This window comes from Orycteropus afer, unplaced genomic scaffold (assembly GCF_000298275.1).
Source record: "Orycteropus afer afer isolate SDZICR_OR568_19922 unplaced genomic scaffold, OryAfe1.0 scaffold00146, whole genome shotgun sequence".
In the NCBI taxonomy this organism is placed as follows: domain Eukaryota; kingdom Metazoa; phylum Chordata; class Mammalia; order Tubulidentata; family Orycteropodidae; genus Orycteropus; species Orycteropus afer.
Window position 1 is genome coordinate 3,244,524 of NW_006921733.1, and position 17,126 is coordinate 3,261,649.

The following is a 17,126-nucleotide window of genomic DNA, read 5'->3' on the forward strand; positions in this document are numbered from 1 at the left end:
TTTTTTTTTTTTTTTTTCTGACTGATCCTTTTCTAAAGATGTATTTAGGTATTTTTCTTCAATCTCATTAATTCTGACTTTCATTGCATCAATTCTACCCCTTTGCCCTTCCAATGTGTTATATATTTCTAATAATTTAGTATTAATCTTCTGGATTTCTATCTGTAGATTTAGAATCATATCTAATTTTTCACTTATTTTGTCATTTTGTTCTTGTATTTTTTTCCAGAATTCTTCTAAGGCTTTTTCTGTGTTTTCTTTAGTCTGTCTCTCAATCCTTTGAATATACCCAAATATAATTCTTTTGAATTCCTTATTAGAGAGTTCCAATGCTGCTTCTTCCTCAGAGATGTGTTCTGGGTCAGTATCCTGTTCTCTTGTTTCTACCACTTTATCTTGCTTCTTTGTGTGGCCTGTGATGGTCTGTTGTTTCTGAGGCATTGTGGTATTGTATTAAGATTTCTGGTAATTATTTGTGAAGAGCAGCCCAGGGTGATTCAGGCTCTTCTTGGTGGCCTCTTATCGTTAGCCCATTGGTGTAGAAAGAGTTGCTGGCTCTTGCTCAGTAAGTGAAGTTGCAGGAGGTGTGGGTTTACTTGTTTCTTATGAGGACTGTTGCTGTCTCCCAGTCAGTTAAGCAAAAATTACAATTGAATAAACATTGAAAAAACTATAAGCACATGTCCAAAAAATACACCCTGAAATCACACAGGACCAGTAACGCAAAAACAGAAAAAAAAAGGGGGAGGGGGAAGAAGAAGAAAACAGATAAATCTGCAGTACCTGGGGATAGGTCACTGAGAGTAAAAAGGTATAGAAGGAGAATAATGAATAAAGAAAACAAACAAAGAAAAAAACCAACAATATAAAAGAAAATAAAAGCAAAAACAGAACAAAACAAAACAGACAAACAAAACAAACTAACAAGGGAAAGAGTTAGCCATGAGAGAAAGAGAGAGAGAAAAGGAAGGTGTAGACTAGGGCCTCTTCAGTCGTGCGGTGCACTGCTGGAGAGTTATTGGGGTTATTGGAAAGCAGAACCTCTTCTTAAGTCCCTGGAATCTGGTAGAGCACTGTCTCTTTAGGTTATCACTAGCTGCTGGTTACGTATTGATTTGTTTTGTCTTGGTTTTATGGTTTAATAGCTTGAAAAGGTGAAGCTGGTGGTTTTTTTTTTTTTGTTTGTTTGTTTTTTATATTGATGCAAGTGTATTGCATCACTCTGCTGTTTTCTTTGTGGTGGTAGAATCCCTGTGTGTAGTGTGGATGTGTGTTTCTGTTTGTCGTAAAGAGGGGTTAGAGTTTGAAGCCAGAGGTTTTATGATAATTGGATTAATACTTTTTTTCTATTGAGTGAGAGAAGATATTGGCAGAGAAGGTGGGAGCGGAAGAAGGAAAGCTTGGTGTTGCTAGGGCCGGTTTCTAGGGCTTTGAGCAGGCTATTTTTGATGACATATTTATTTGCAAGACTGCAGCTCAATTCAGGAAAGATTCTTATTGTGAGAGTGTCACAAATTTCTGCCAATTTCAGGCCCACCCAAAGATTCTGCCTCTGCCGCCCCACAGTGCTAAAGAACGGCACCAAGTCAAAAACCCCGGGAATGCGGTTTCTTCCCTTTCCCTGTTCCTTCTGTCCGTGGTGCTGACGTAATCCCACCAGATCACTAATGGCTGGCTCTGGAGTTTGTCTGGGATACCGCCCAGCTGCAGTGCCAAAGATGCATGCAGTTTGAGTTGTGGGTCAGGGGGGTACCTGCTAGTAACCTGCAGTCCCGCTCTCTGTGACAAAGAAAAGCACAAAGTCTCCCAGTCTGACCCCAGTCTACTCTGTGACCCGCTGGGAGGGGAGGGAGCTACCTTTCCTGTCGCAATAGTAAGTTTTCCTCCAAATCTCAGCGCAGGTGTCCGTGCTCGCAGCCAACCCCCAGGAGACCCAAATTACCTCCAAAAAAATCAAGATGAGCTGCTAGAGGCAGGTCTCTGCTGCTGTCCACCAGAATATTAGAGTGGTCACTGGTAAGCTGTTATAAGATATCCTCCCTTTTGGCTCAGGGATCTCAGGCGGATGCCCTAGCCTGGCACACAGTAACTGCTCCAGAAGAGTTTCCAATGCCTCTCTTGGGTGCCCGTCTGTCCGTCCTCCTCCAGTAGCTCTTTCCCAAATAATATCTCTGTGCCTTTCCTCTAATTCTGCTCTTGCATGTTTGATGTACTTTGAATCTGTGAGATATTCAGAGCAGTGAAATTCCTAATTTAAACTGTTTTGGCTAGTTATTCAAGACCTTAGATGCCAGAGGGATAAAGCGTGCTGCTCACCGGCTCGAGTCCATTTTGAACTCTAATGATCTTCCTATTGTTGACTTCTAATTTTACAGCATTGTGATCTGGGAAGATGCTTTGCAGTATTTCAATGTTTTTAAATTTATTAAGGCTTGCTTTGTGGCCTAACATATGGTCTATCCTGAAGAATGTTGCTTGTGCACTGGAAAAGAATATATATTGTTCTATTGTTAGGTGAAGTGTTCTGTATATGAGTATAAGGTCAAGTTAGTACATTGTATTGTTTAGTTCTTCTGTGTCTGTTGAGTTCCTTTCCAGTTCTATATGTGATTGAAAGTTGTGTATTAAAGTTTCCTACTAATGTGGTGTGGAATCATCTATTTGCCTTTTCAATTCTGTTAAAGTCTGGTTTATGTATTTGGGGGCTCTTTCATTGGGTGCATAGATGTTTATTATGATTATGTCCTTTTGTTCAATCTATCCTTTAATCATATGATGTCCATTCTTGTCTCTTATGGTGATTTTTGTCTTAAAGTCAATTTTATCAGAAATTAATATTGCCACTTCTGCTTTTTTTTTTTTTTTTTTGATTGTCATTTGATTGATATATCTTTTTCCAACCTTTTACTTTTATTTTTGTCTTTGTCTCTAAGGCGTGTCTCTTGCAGACAGCATATTGATGGGCTATGTTTTCTTATCTAGTTTGCAACTCTCCATCTCTTGCATGGTGCATTTATTCCATTTATATTCAGTGTAATTTTCTCAAGTATGAATTGTTATTTTTTCCCCCCGTAGTGTTGCTGATAGCTTTGTTCCATATAATTTTCTGTGCTGAACTCATTTTGTTTATGAATTATTTTATCATTTCCTTTGTTGATATTGTTTTAATATTTGCTAAATATTTGTGCTTTTCCTGTTTTTTATTTTGATGTTAATGTTTATACGTTTTTCTTTGAGTTTATCCTGTGATTTATAATTTTCTTCCCAATTTAGAACAGTCCATTCTATCTTGCAATTGTCTTGACTTCCTCACCATTTAGAAGTTCTGGAACTACACAATTTTTTCCCCTTTTTTGGTTTGTGGTTGTTCTCATTTGCCAATTTATGTCTCTCATTCCCTGTTTACAATCTGGTAGGCTTATTTACTTTGGATACTTCCATAACTGAGTTGGTTTCTGGGTTATGTCATTAGTGTTGTAATAGTCAGTTGTTGTTTGCTGTGGTTGGTTCTCTGTCCAAAGGACTCCCTTTGGTATCTCTTGTAAGGTTGGTCTGGTTTTAACAAATTCCCTTAATTTCTGCTTATCTGGAAATGTCCTAATTTCATCATCATATTTGAGGGACAACTTTGGTGATAATATAATTATTGGTTGGAAATTTTTTTCTGTCAGGTTTTTATATGTACTAACTCACTGCCTTCTCACCTGGATGGTTTCTGCTGAGGAATCAGAGCTTACTCTTATTGGTTGCCCTTTGTAGGTACCTTTTTGTTTTTCCCATGCTGCTTTCAGGATTCTGTCTTTGTCTTGGATTTTGGTGAGTTTGATTATGATATGTCTTGGTGATTTTCTTTTGGGGTCCATCCTGTTTGGGGTTCATTGGACTTCTTGAATGGATATATTCTCATCTTTCATCATACCAGGGAAATTCTCTTCCACCAAAACTTTGACAATTTTTTCTTTGGTTTTATTTGTCTCTTCCTGTTCTGGAATTTACATGTAGGTTATTCCTCTTGATGGTATCCCACATGCGTCTTAATCTTTCTTCATTTTGTTTTGATCTTTTTCTGATTGATCCTTTTCCAAAGAAGTATTGATGTATTTATCTTCAATCTCACTAATTCTGTCTTCCATTGATTTGATTCTACTCTTTTGCCCATTCAGTGAGTTATCTATTTTTGAGAATTTAGTATTAATCTTCTGGATTTCTATCTGTGGATTTTGTATCATTTCTAATTTTTCAAATATTTTATTATTTTGTTCTTGTATTGTCTTCCAAATTGTTGTAGGGTTTTGTCTGTGTTTTCTTTAATTTTTTCAGTCTCTCAATTCATTGAAGGTACATAAGTATAATTATTTTGAATTTGTTATTAGCAAGTTCCAATGCTGTTTTTCACTCAGAGATGTGTTCTGGGTCTATATCCTTCTTCCTTGTTTCTACTGCTTTACCTCAGTTCTTTATGTGGACTGTGATAATCTGTTTCTCTGAGACATTGTGACATTGTTGCATTTATATTTAATTGGTGATTGTATGTTGGAGTGATTCACCCAAGCTTTCCTTTTCACTGTTTTTTGGATGTATCAGAGTAATCAATGTACTGTGCTCCTCTGTTCTCTAGTTGGCAGCACTTATGCACTCATCACCTCTCTCCTGGTGGATGTGCTATATAATGAATGTTGGTGCACAAATTTCTTAGCTATTTGTGAAGAGCGGTTAAGGGTGAGTCAGGATTATATTGGCTGTTAGTGCAGAGCAAGTGGCGGCCTTCACTCAGTAGGTATGGCTGCAAGAGTTGTGGGCATGTTTGGGTTGTGTGGGCATAGTTGCTGTCTCCCACTTAGACAAAAACAACAATTAAAAAAAAAAAAAGCCAAGAAAGTAAAAGTGAGGACAGAAAACACATACCTCATAAACACACAGAAACAATCACCAAAAAGAAAAAAAAAAAAAAAGGAGGGGGGAGGAGAGGAAAGGCAATAAATGAGACAAAATATTTAAAGAAATACTTTGAAAACACAGAAGAAACATCAATAGAGAAAGAATAAAAAAAAGCAACTCACAATCTCTGGGGAGGGAGGGATAAGAGAAAAGAGCTAGAGTAAGAGAATAATGAGGGGAACAATGCAAAAGAAAAAGAAGAGATGGGAAGGACCAATAGAAATTAATAGAAAACAAAAACTAACAAAGCTGGTCTTTGAAAAGCCTAATACAACTTACACCAGAATGATCTCCAATTACTAACCAGGGGAATAAAAAAGAAGTGAGAAGTGACAAATCCAGCAAAAGTCAGAATGAAAGAAGATTATTAGTAAAATTAAGCAGAGATTGTTGTGATTAAAAGAGAATCAGGAACAGCTATATGCCATATAAATTTGAAATTTTCAATGAAATAGAAAAATACATTACAATGTAAGTCAGTATAAATCAATGTAAGAAGAATAGAAAACTTGAAAAGAGTGTGTACAATTCAAGAAAACAATGGGAACAAGAAAAAAGGAAGAGGATAAAAGCTCAAAACTAGAACCTGTGAAAGGAAAGAGACAAAATAAAAATAAAAATGAAGGAAAAAAAAGAGAATAATTTATAAACAATTGAAGAAAACAAAACAAAACAAAACAAAAAACATATCTATTGGGGTGGGGCAGGGCACCCAGGCTCTGTCAGAGCACACAGACTGGGATGGAATTCCTGCCAGCCCAGAGGTGGGTAGAGGTGAGGGATAGCTGCACCTCCATTTACCAAGATGGTGTAGGGTAAAAGAGTAACAAGGGAAATATTACAACTTTCTAGTTTTGAGCCTCCAATATGTCTGTGCTGTCCTTGGCAAGCAGAGCCTGTTCTGAGGTCCTTGGAATCTGAGCAAGAATGCTCTTGCTTTAAATATCCAATATGGCTATTTCTTATAAACATTCAAAATGGCTGCACTCTCGAGACAGCTGAAAGTCCACAGTTCAGTTTGTCTCCTTCTTCACTGTTGCCCTTTTTAGTCATCAGCCACCAGGACAGTCATACATGCAGCCCTTGGTGATCATGGCCAATTTTTAGGTTAATTCTCAGGTCCTGATACCATTTGGAAATATACAATCTGTTGGTGCCATCAGGATAACTGACAGTCCATAACTCCATTTGTCTCCTTATTCACTGTTTTCTTTCAGGTTCTTCTACTAGTCGGTGTTTAATGCATTTGTGTATTCTTCCTTTAAAAGCTCAGGACTCCAGGATTATGTTTTGTATCTGGGTCAATTTGTTTCTCTCTCTCTCCATCTTTTTTGTATGTTGTAGAGGGTCTGTGTAGCTTGTCTTCCTTTTCTGTCATAATACTGGAAGTCCTATTGTTGTTTTTCTTGTTCACTTGGATTTTTGTTTGTTTGTTTGTTGTTATTGTTTTTGCCTGAGAGAATGTTGCAGATGAAGAGTCTTGAATTGTACACACTCTCTTCAAGTTTTCTATTCTTCTTACATTGATTTATATTGACTTACATTGTAATGTATTTATCTATTTCATTGAAAATTTCAAATTTATATGGCATATAGCTGTTCCTGATTCTCTTTTAATCACAACAATCTCTGCTTAATTTTACTAATAATCTTCTTTCATTCTGACTTTTGCTAGATTTGTCACTTCTCACTTCTTTTTATTCCCCTGGTTAGTAATTGGAGATCATTCTGGCGTAAGTTGTATTAGGCTTTTCAAAGACCGGCTTTGTTAGTTTTTGTTTTCTATTAATTTCTATTATTATGTATATATTTTTTAAAATTTAGTTGTTTTCTATTAATTTCTCCTCTTTTGTCATCTTATTCATTATGGTTTTCCACACTCTAAAGTTATTCTTTTCTCACTTTCACCCTACTCACTTGAAGGAAACCATTATATGCAGCACATATTGTATACTACTATTATCATTATTAACCCAATAGGAAATAACTTTACCAACTGAAGTACAGTACTTATGTGCAGTACATTTTGCATTTAGCTCTACAGACTCATTTCCAATGTAATGCCCACAGGATTATTTTTTGAGATGTATGATAATTCTAATATATAATAGTATATAATTGTGTTAGTTAAGGTTTTGTGTCAACATGGCTGGGCAGTGTTTTCCAGAGTCTGGGAAGCTTGATGTATTTATTCCCCATGATGAGATCATAATCACCTCCACTGTGGAATCTGCTGTGAGCAGTTAAGTAGTTGCCTTTGAGATGTGGCCTGCTTCCAGTATATAAGGACAAGTTTGAGAAATATTGCTAGCTTTTTGGCACATCTGGATCCTGCATTTGGCTGGGTCTTCACTTCAGTTCCTGGACTTGAACCAGTTGTCTAACATGTTGCCTGCCAATCTTGAGATTGTGCCATTTTACCCATTGATCTTGGGTTCATCAGCCTCAGTAGCCTGCAGCTGTCTGAATTAGAAGATGCTTCCAACTCCAGTGAGCCTGAAATAAGAGGCAGAATTGAAGCCCAACATCTAGGGACCTTCACCCAGCCCCTAGACATGGACTGTGAATTTGGATTTCCAGACTAAGTGCCTAAGGCATTTGATTTCTAACCAGAAGGTTGGCAGTTCAAACCCACCAGCCACTCCATGGAAGGAAGGTTGGGCAATCAACTTCCATAATGATGCCTCCTCAGAAACCCAAGGAGGGGTCACTATGAATAAGGACTGACTCCACGGCAGTGAGTTTAGTTTGGAGTTTAAGCTGTAAAATAAATTCCTGTTTGTTAAATCAGTCCACTTGTAATATTTTGGTTATATCAGCACTAGAGAATCATGACACTAATATTCTATTATCTAATGTTCTATTTCTTCATTTATTATTATCTAGTCTGATAATGTAGAAATTATAAAATCATATAATTAATATCACACACAAGTAAAATTTTGCTGAAAATAATTCAAAAAGAGTTGCAGCAGTATATTGACAGGGAACTGCCAGAAATTCAAGCCAGATTCAGAAGGTGTGGAACAAGGCATATCATTGCTGATGACAGATGGATCTTGGCTGTCCAAGGTACCAGAAAAATGTTTACCTAAGTTTACTGACTATGCAAAGACATTCAACCATGTATTGTTGTTGTTAGGTGCAGTTGAGTTGATTCCAATTCACAGTGACTCTATGTTAAGCAGAACAAAACGGTGCTTGGTCCTATGCCATCTTGACAATTCTTGAGATTGTAATGTATTTTTCTATTTCATTTAAAATTTCAAATTTATATGGCATATAGCTGTTCCTGATTCTCTTTTAATCACAACAATCTCTGCTTAATAAGTGGGCTCTCCTATGCTTGAGCCCACTATTGCAACCACTGTGTCAACTCATCTGCTTAAAGGTCTTTCTCTTTTTCACTGTCACTCTATTTTATCAAATATGATATTCTTCTCCAGGGACTGGTCTCATCTGACATGGCCCAAATAGGCAAGACAAATTCAGCCCATTCTTGCTTTTAAGGAGCATTCCAGCTGCACTTCTCCCAGGGCATATTTGTTCATTCTTTTATCATTCCATGGTATTTTCAGTATTTTTCCCCAACACCACAATTCAAAGGCATCAATTTTTCTTTGGGCTTATTTATACATTGCTCAGCTTTCACAAGTATATGAGGCAATTGAAAATACTGTGGCTTGGATTAGATGCACCTTAGTCTTCAAAGTGACATCTTTTTTTTTTTTCTTTCTTTTTTTTAATACTTTAAAGAGGTCTTTGGAGGCAGATTTTCCCAGTGCAATACATTGCCTGATTTCTTGACTGCTTCTTCCATAGACATCAATTGTGGATCCAAGTAAAAGGAAATGCTTTGACAATTTCAATCTTTTCTCCATTTATCTTGATATTCCTAATTGTTCCAGATGTGAGGATTTTCATTTTCTTTGTGTTGAAGTGTAATCCAAACTGAAGGCTGTATACTTTCATCTTCATCAGTATGTGCTTAAAGTCATCTTCACTATCAGCAAGAAAAGCTGTGTCATCTGCATATAGCAGGTTGTTTATAGGTCTCCCCCCAATCCTAATTCAGCATTATTTTTCATATAGTTAAGCTTCTTGGATTATTTGTTCAGCATACAAATTGAAAAAGCATGGTGAAAGATACAACCCTCACACTCACCCTTCATGATTTTAAACCATACAATATCCAACTTTTCTGTTCAGGTGACAGCCTCTTGATCTGTGTATAGTTTCCTCATGGGCACAATTAAGTGCACTGGAATTCTCATTCTTCGGAATGCTATCCATCATTTATTATGATCCACACAATTGAATGGTTTTGCATAGTCAATAAAACACAGGTAAACATCTTTGTGGTATTCCATGCTTTCAGTCAAGATCAATCTGACATCAGCAATTATATCCATCATTCCATGTCCCCTTCTGAATCCAGCTTAAATTTCTGGAAGTTTCCTGTCAGTATGCTGCTGAAACCATTTTTGAATTATCTTCAGCAAAATTTTACGTGCATGTGATATTAATGATATGGTTCAATAATTCCCATGTTCTGTTGCATTACCTTTCTTTGGAATGGAAACATGAATCTCTTCCAGTTGACTGGCCAGGTAACTCTCTTCCAAATTTCTTGGCATAAAAGAGTAAGCGTCTTCAGTGCTGCATCTATTTGTTTAAATATCTAAATGGGTATTCCATCAATTCCTGGAGCATGTTTCCCCAAATTCCTTTAGTGCAGCTTGGACATCTGCCTTCAATGTCATTGGTTCTTGGTTTTATACTACCGCCTGAAATGGTTGAACATCAACAATTATTTTTAGTACAGTGACTCTGTGTATTCCTTTTGGTGCTTCCTGTATCATTCAATATTTTGCCCATAGAATCATTCAGTAATCCAATTCAAGGCTTGAGTTTTTTTTTTTTTTTAGTTCTTTCAGCTTGAAAAAAAGCCAGTGAGTTCTTTCTTTTTCGTTTTCTAACTCCAGTTCTTTGCACATTTCATTATAATTTTTCACTTTGTCTTCTTGAGCTGCCCTTGGAAATCTGTTCCGCTCTTTTATTTAATCATTTCTCCCATTTGTTTTAGTTGCTCTACAGTCAAAGCCTGGTTTTAGAGTCTCTTCTGGCATTCATTTTTGTCTCTTCTCTCTTTCCTGTCTTTTTCATGAACTTGTGCTTTCTTCATGTATGATAATCTTGATGTCACCCCACAACTGATATGTTCTTCGATCATTGGTGTTCAATGTGTCAAATCCATTCTTCAGATGGTCTCTAAATTCAGGTGTCATATAATCAAGGTCATATTTTGGCTCTTGTGGGCATTTTTTTCATTAACCTCTACTTCAAATTGAACTTGCATATGAGCAACTGAACAGTCACTTCCTGGCTTTGTTTTGACTGATGATACTGAGCTTCTCCATCACCTCTTTCCACAGATGTAGTCAATCTGATTCCTGCATTTCCTTCTAGTGAGGTCCACATGTATAGCTGTTGTTTATATTGTTGAAAAAAGGTATTTGCAATGAATAAGTCATTGGCCTTGCAAAATTCTATCATGCACTCTCCAGTGTCATTTCTATTACCAAAACTAGTATTTTCCAAATATTGGTGCTTCTTCTTTGTTTCTAAATTTCACATTCCAATCACCAGTTATTATCAATGTATCTTGATTGCATGTTTGGTCAGTCTCAGACTGCGAAGTTAAAATCTTCAATACCCTCATCTTTGGCTTTAGTGGGTGGTGCATACATCTGAATGATAATAACATTAACTGGTCTTCCTTGTAGGAATATTATACTATCACTGACAGCTTTGTACTTCAGGAAAGAATTTGAAATTTTCTTTTTGATGATGAATCTGAACTCATTCCTCTTCAATTTGCCATTTCTAGCATAGTAGACCATACCATTGTCTAATACAAATTGGCCAATACCAGTCCATTTCAACTCACAAATGCCTAGGATATTGATCTTTATGTGTTTCATTTCATTTTTTGACTATTGCCAATTTTCCTAGATTCATAATCATATAGTCTACATTTCTATTAGCAATGAATGCCTGCAGCTATTTCTTCCCATTTTGAGTCATGTCCCATCAGTAAATGAAGGTCCCAAAAGCTTTACTCCATTCACATCATTAAGGTAGACTCTACTTTGAGGAGGTAGCCCTTCCCCAGTCATATTTGGAGTGCCTTCCAACCTAAGGGACTCATCTTCCAGCATTATATCAGACAATATTTCACTGCTATAAATAAAGTTTTCCAGTGATATATCAGACAGTGTTTCCCAGTTATTCATAAGGTTTTCAGTGGCCTTTTTTTTTTTTTTTTTTGAAGTAAATGCTCCTTCGTTCTTCCCAGTCTGTCTTAGTCTGGAAGTTCTGTTGAAACCTGTCCACAATGGATGCCCCTGCTTGCATTTGAAATACTAGTGGCATACCTTCCAGCTTTACAGCAACACTCAACCCACCACAGTACAAAAAACTGACAGATAAGTGATGGATTCAACTGTGCATATCTAAACAAATTATGGATAACATTGTGAAAAATGGGAATTCCAGAACTCTTAGTTGTTCTCATGAGGAAAGTGTACATAATGAAGAGAGAGTCATTTGAATAGAATAAGGAGATACTACATAGTTTAAAATCAGGAAAGGTGTGCACCAGGGATGTATTTTTCACTGATATACAGGAGACACAATTTTGCTTGCTGAAAATTGAAGACTTGAAACACTTTCTGATGAAGATCAAAGATTGCAGCTTTCTGCATGGACTATACCTCAATATAAAGACAACAATAATCCTCACTGGACTAATAAGCAATATCAAGATAAATGGAGAAAAGCCAGAAGTTTTTGGGATTTCATTTTGCTTGGATCCACAATCAAACCTATGGAGGCAGCAGTCAAGAAATCAGATGACATATTGCACTGAACAAGTAAGATCCCTTTAGAGTGTCAAATAGCAAAGATGTCACTTTGAAGATTAAGGTGTGCCTGATCCCAGTCATGACTCATATATTGGTGAAAGCTGGAGGGTGAACAAAGATCGAAGAAGAATTGATGCCTTTGAATTGTGGTATTTGCAAAGAAAACTGAAAATACTATGGACTTCCAGAAGCACGAAAAAATCTCCCTTGGAAGAAGTGCAGCTGGAATTCTCCTTAGAAGTGAAATGGACAGACTTTTTCTTACTTATTTTGATCATGTTGACAAAAGGCACCAGTCCCTGGAGAAGGATATCATATTTGGTAGAGGGTCAGCCAAAAAGGGGAAGACCTTTAAGGAGATGGGTTAATACTGTAGCTGCTATAATTGGCACAAGCAAACCTCAGATTATGAGGATGGTACAAAACTGGGCAGATCTGCATAGGGTCTGTGAGTCAGAGCTGACTTGGCAGCACCTAACAATGAGCTCTGGTGACATAGTGCACAAGGCATTTGACAACTAAACAGAAGGCTGGCGATTCAAACCTACCAGCCACTCCTTGGAAGGAAGATTGGGCAATCTACTTCTGTAGCAATACTGCCTCAGAAACCCAAGGAGGGGTTGCTGAGTTGGATCCCACTCAATGGCAGTGAGTTTGGGTTGTTTTGGTTTAACAACAACAACAAATGTTCTGTTAGTCCTTTTTTTTTTAATGGCTCTCTCTCATGGTGTCTCAGTTACTCATGCATTTGGTGATTGGAGGAGTCCTGGTGGCATAGAAGTTTAGTGTTTGACTGCTAACCAAAAGGTGCAAATGAAGCAGGCTGTCTGCCAGATAAATAAGTGACAGTTTGCTACCATGAAGATTTCAGCCTTGAAACCCTATGGGATTGCTATCAGTTGGCATTAACTCAATGGCAACAGCTTTGGTTTATAGGCGCTCTGGTGTTTCAGTGGTTAAGGCACTTTGTTGGTAACCAAAAGCAGACAGCTGGAATTCACCAGCTGCTGCGCAGGACAAAGATAAGGCACTCTGCTTCCACAAACATTTCCAGCCTTGGAAACGCTAAGGAGCACTTCTATTCTCTCTTGTAGGGTCACTATGACTTGGATTTAACTAGATAGCAGTGTGTTGGAGGGGGGTGTTTTCTTTTGGTTTGATAATTAATTGAATTTATCTGTGTAAATTATGCATGTTGAAAACTGGAATGCTTTTTCCAGGAAGGATTTTTTTTTCTTTCACTGCCCATTGGGATTACCAATTTGAACTTACTACTTTGATCACACACCCACACACACACACACACACATACGCACACACAATTGGAGTTCTTGATCTTGATCATGTCAAAAACCCAAAGCAAACCTTCAGCCATTGAGTCAATCCTGACTCTTTGTGACCCTAAGGGACAGGGTATAACTACCCCATAGGATATCTAAGGCTGCAATTTTTTTTTAAATACATTTTATTGAAGTATAATTTATGTACAGTGAAATACACAAAACTAAAGTGACATGAGTCAATGCTTTTTTTTTTTTTTTTTTTTTTTTCCAGTGTTCCCTCCCCTCCCCTCCCACCCCTGGCAATCAACAAAGAAAGTTTTCCTTCATATATAAACTTTTCCTTGACTCTTCAAAACAACAAACTAATATATATTTGTCCTTCTGTGACTGACTTATTTCAGTCAGCATAATGTCCTCCAAGTTCATCTATGTTATGTGGTGTTTTGCAGACTCTATATTATTCTTTAGTGCTGTGTAACATTCTTTTGTGTGACTGTACCATAGTTTGGTTGTCCACTCTTCTGTTGATGGGCACACAAGTTGTTTCCATCTTTTTGCTATTGTAAATAGTGCTTCGATGAACATGGGTGTGCATATATCTGTTCCTGTCCTGGCTTTCACCTGTCTAGGATATATACCTAGTAATGCGTTCACTGGGTCAAATAGTATCTCCAATTCCAGCTTTCTAAGGAATTGCCATACTGCTTTCCACAGTGGTTATATATCACTTCACAGTCTCACCACCATTATATGAGTCCCAATCTCTCTTCACATCCTCGCCAGCATTTGTTATTTTCCGTCTTGTTGAACCTTGCCATTAGTGCTGGGGTGATATCACTATTGTTTTGATTTGCATCTCTCTGATGACTAATGATTGTGAACATCTGTATTTGCTGGCTACCTGAATATCCTCTTTGGTGACATGTCTATTCATGTCTTTTGCCCATTTTTCAATTGGATTGTTAATTCCTTTGCTGTTGAGGCATTGGAGTTTTCTATAAATTTTAGAGACAATTCCCTTGTCAGATATGTAATTATCAACAAGTATGAATTTCTTGCTGTCATTTTTGTTATATGCTTTTTTGTGGTGTTGATCTCTTTGTTCCATATAATTTTCTGTGTTGAGCTCATTTTGTTTATGAATCATGTTCCTTTGTTGTTACTGTTTTAGTATTTGCTAAATATTTGTGCTGATTCTCTTTTTTTTTATTTTGATGTGAAGGTTTATCATTTTTCTTTGAGGTTAGCCTGTGATTTATACTTTTCTTCTCAAGTTTAGAACAGTCCATTCTATCTTGTAGTTGTCTTGACTTCCCTACAATTTAGAAGTTCTATAACTGCACAATTTTTTCCCTTCTTTTGGTGTGCAGTTGTCCTCATTTGTCAATTGATGTCTCTGGTCCCTGTTTATAATCTTGTAGGCTTATTTATTTTGGATACTTCCATAGCTGGATTTGTTTCTGGGTTATATCATCATGTATGTTAATGGTCAGTTGCTGTTGGCTGTTGTTGCTTCTCTGTCCAAAGGACTCCCTTTAGCATCTCTTGTAAGGTTGGTCTGGTTTTAACAAATTCCCTTAATTTCTGTATCTGAAAATGTGCTAATTTCAACATCAAATTTGAGGGACAATTTTTCTGGGTACATAATTCTTGGTTGGAAATTTTTCTTTCAGTCTTTTATATATGCCATCCGATTGTTTTCTCACCTGCATGGTTTCTGCTGAGAAATCTGAGCTTAGTCTTGTTGGTTAACTTGGTTTTTCCCATGGTTCTTTCAGGATTCTTTCTTTGTCTTTGGTTTTGGTGAGTTTGATGATGATAAGTCTTGGTGATTTTCTTTTGGGGGTCTATCCTGTTTAGTGTTCATCAGACTTCTTAAATGGATATATTCTCATCTTTCATCACACCAGGAAAATTCTCTTCCAACAAATCCTTGACCATTTTTTCTGTGGTTTTATTTGTCTCTTCCTGTTCTGGAATTCTGATTACACGTAGATTATTCCTTTTGATGGTATCCCACATGAACCTTAGGCTTTTTTTTTTTTTTTTCCTTGTGTTTTGATCTTTTTTTTCTGATTGATTGCTTTCTAAAGAAGTATTGATATATTTGCTTTCAATCTCACTAATTCTGTCTTCCATTGATTCAATTCTACCCCTCTGGCCTTTCAATGTCTTACCTATTTCTAAAAAATTAGTGTTAATCTTCTGGATTCCTATGTGTAGATTTTGTATCATTTCTAATGTTTCATTTATTTTGTCATTTTGTTCTTGTATTGTCTTTCAAAATTGTTGTAGGGTTTTCTCTTTGTTTTCCTCAATTTTGTCAGTGTTTTCCTTATCTGTCTCTCAATTCATTTAAGATACCTAAATATAATTTTTTTTTTTTTTCAATTCCCTGTCAGGGAGTTCCAATGCTGCATCGTTCTCAAGAATGTGTTTTGGATCTGTATCCTGGTCCTTTGTTTCTCCTACTTTATCTTGCATCTTTGTGTGCATTGTGATGCTCTGTTGTCTTTGAGGCATTATGACATTTTTGTGTTTATATTTAAGTGGTGATTGTATATTGAAGTGACTTGCCCACAATTTTTGTTCTCTTTGGATTTTATCTAAGTAAGCAGGGTACTGTGGTCCTCTATTTGCTAGTTGGAAACACTTATACACTCACCATATACCTCCTTTCCCGTTGTCAGCCTCTGGTATGTCCCTGCTGTCCTTCACAAACAGAGCTTATTCTTAGGTCCCTGGAATCCAAATGAAAATGCCATCAGTTTAAATATCCAAAATGGCCACCACTTGTAATCATTCAAAATGGCTGCATCCTCTGGACAGTAGAAAGACCATAGCTCAGGTTGTCTCCCTCCTTGCTATTTCCCTTTCTAGTCAACAACCACCAGTGCAGCTGTCCTTGCAGCCCTTGGCTACCAGGGCTGATCTTTAGGACAATTCTCAGGTCCCAACACCACTTGAAAATATTCAGGCTGTTGGTCCCATCAGAGTAGCTGATAGTGCACTGCTCCAACTGTCTCTGCACTAACTGTTTTTGTTCAGGTTTTCCCACTATTTGGTGCCTAATTCACTTCTGGGTACTTTCTTTCAAAGCTCAGGGCTCCATGATTATCTTCTGTATGTCTGTTAATTGGTTTCTCTTTTCTTTGTTGAAGAAGGTCTGTGTAGCTTGTCTGCCTCCCAAGGCTATCAATCTTGATGGAAACAGACTGCCTCATCTTTCTCCCATGGATCTGTGGGTTTGAACCATGGGCCTTTTGGTTAGCATCTGAACATTTTTACCACACTGTATCACCAGAGCTCCTCTTGATCATGTGGGTAGTGTAATTTCAAAATCCGAAGGCAGTACCATGTCCTCAAATTCCTCTGATAAATTATTTTCTCTGTGTTACTAGTATTGTTTTTATCATTATTATTCCTAATGTTTTCATTCAAAAGCCAATCACAGACAGTTTTTTCAGAATCTTTCCTGTGCCACAAAAAATTTTTTTATCTGGACTTTTTTTTTTTTTTTTTACTAAGTTTGCATATGGTTAAAGCCTTGACTCAGTGTAGAAATCTCATGTTGAATTCTCACTTTCCATGGGTCTGATACTTATTCTTCTATTTCTCAGAGGTCTGTACAGACTCAGGTCTGTAGTTTTAACTCACTATTTCTTTTAGTTCTTGCCATTAGGAATTTCCTTACTTTCTCTTAAGCACAACAGTACATTGGAACAAGTGTTTTATAAAATATCCTATATCTACTGCATTGTGCTAGTGGCCATTTAGAGATCCCAGGTATATTGCTGGAAGTAGACACTTGTATTCCAGTTTCATCCCTTTTCTAATGTGGCTTACATTACTCATGGAAAAGAGAAAGCTTTCGAGACGTTCATTTGCTGATGTGGCACCACTCAAATTGAAGAGAAATAGCCACAGACATCCACTAATCATTGGAACATGGAATGTACGAAGTATGAATCTAGGAAAA